Source organism: Dipteris shenzhenensis, chromosome 29 (assembly GCF_047967505.1).
Source record: "Dipteris shenzhenensis isolate YYH24624 ecotype China chromosome 29, Dip_SZ_1.0, whole genome shotgun sequence".
Lineage (NCBI taxonomy): Eukaryota > Viridiplantae > Streptophyta > Polypodiopsida > Gleicheniales > Dipteridaceae > Dipteris > Dipteris shenzhenensis.
The window spans coordinates 17,541,616-17,543,602 of record NC_141624.1 but is presented as its reverse complement, the minus strand read 5'-3'; the positions used below and the strand labels follow the sequence as shown (position 1 = coordinate 17,543,602).

The following is a 1,987-nucleotide window of genomic DNA, read 5'->3' as shown; positions in this document are numbered from 1 at the left end:
ATATATTATCAAACCTGCATAAAAGCAATACAAATAGCAAATGAAAATATCAAAGTCTTGCATCACAATACCATTAGGATGTTGTCTTCTTCCCTTGAAACAACGTGCAGGGACATCCTCAGTCCCACTTCAACCCAATACATTTATGACTTCTCCACATCTAATCTTTATTTCAGTAATAATATATAGTTCTTTATTGACCATCCTATCGTCATATCCATCCATTTTTGGCTATGGAGTCCTCCCTGCAGGGAGCTTCCAAAGACGACGACGACGTCCTCAATCGTTTAGGGCTGAGCCATTTCGACTATGGTTCTCTTGCTCTATGGTAGGTGCCTCTGAAACCCACCTCTTTGTTGATCATGTTGTTTCGTCGTAGTCTGTTGAGATTATCCACGGTAGTCTGCTGTTGGAAGGAGAAGCCAAGCATGCAGCTGAGCTTCAGGGAAGGTCTCTGTGTGTGTATGTGCGAGAGAAAAGAGAGGCACAGAGAGAGAGTGTCTTGTTGATCTCTGTGTCTTCGTTCTCTTGATCCCATTGCTTCTTTGTAGCTCACTAAGCTTCTCTTGTAGGCAGGACCCTCACCATAGACGAACCATCATGGCTTCGCTTGTCGAATTCGTCTACCGTATGGAGAAAGATCGAGCCTCTGGCTTATGGAAATGCGCTTCCAACCCCCCTCCCAGCACCTCCTCTTCCACTCCCCTTAGGTGGCACACTTTCCACTACGACTTGGTGCAACTTGTGGAGAATATTGGCAGCAGTACCGTCTTCGGAGCTGTGTTCCATTCGCGTTTAAACTACAACCTTGGCCATCTGGGCGCTCCACAGATTGTTGTTGCCTTCCGTGGTACCCTGTTTCAAAAGGTCGATCTCGATGCTGACATCCACATCTTACTCCATGATCTTCGCTCCCACAAACAATTTGATCTGGCTCTAGACATCGTGAGGCAGCAAGTGGCTCACCATGGCCCGCAGTCTGTATGCTTGGCGGGGCACTCCCAAGGAGCAGCACTCGGCTTGCTGGTGGGCAGGAAGCTTGCTGAAGAGGGGTGCTTTCTTGAAGCCCATCTCTTCAATCCTCCACACCCCTCTATCCCCACCGCAACAATGCACATTTCGGACGAGATTACAACCGCAGCGCATGTCGTCCACAATCTGGTTGTCAACACTCTCGCCCACGTCCTGCAAGACGAGCAGACGAGAAACCAGGACTGTGATAGCTTCCAAGCGATCATGCCATGGCTTCCCGTCCTCTACCTTAACGTTCACGACCCCGTACATCCGTTACTTTGAAGCTCATCGTCATCTGCCAAATCTGAAGGGGCGTTGGTTCGGCTTCGCCTTATCCTCCACGCCGCAATCTATCAGAGCAGTTCTCCGCTCTTTCATATGTGGGGCTGGAGCCAAGCCTGATCATCTCATTCCCTCCGCCCGTCTTTATGTCAACGAAAAGCCATATAAAGACAACGAAAAGCCATCAACGTTGATGCCGTCTCATGGGCTAAAGCAATGGTACGATCCGGACGTAAAGCTGCAGCCCTTGAAGATGGTGTTTGACCCTACAGGAGATTGCATGACCCGTAGAGATCCTTAGTACTAAGTTAGTAGCTTGTATTTTTGGACAATTATCATTGACTGCTCGACTTTGCTCAAAGGGGACATTTCACAAGCTAAAGACCTCTCAAAAGATACTAGGCAACCCTTAGTACTCATTCACTACATAGGCCTAATCTACACTCTTACGCTAAAAATTGATATTTTTTATTTGGCATTGGTATTATTTTCTTCTATGTTTGATAAGAGTTTGAGTATCAAGTGATAGTCTAGCGGCTCTCACTTATTTCTATTTTCTAATATATTGTATGGGATTGAGAGGATGAGTGGAATAGATCATTGTAAATACCATGTGTATGAATGATAAATACCTTGGTATGGGGTGAGAGTTATTTGTATATGCGATATTATGGGGTTTTTAGAAAATAGT

The 1,987-nt window shown here is 46.0% G+C and overlaps 1 pseudogene; it reads left to right on the top strand.

The window, feature by feature from the left end:
- Positions 1-233: 233 nt before the first annotated feature.
- On the top strand, positions 234-1,685 carry LOC147882512 (GDSL esterase/lipase At4g10955-like; annotated as a pseudogene).
- The last annotated feature ends 302 nt before the right edge of the window (positions 1,686-1,987 follow it).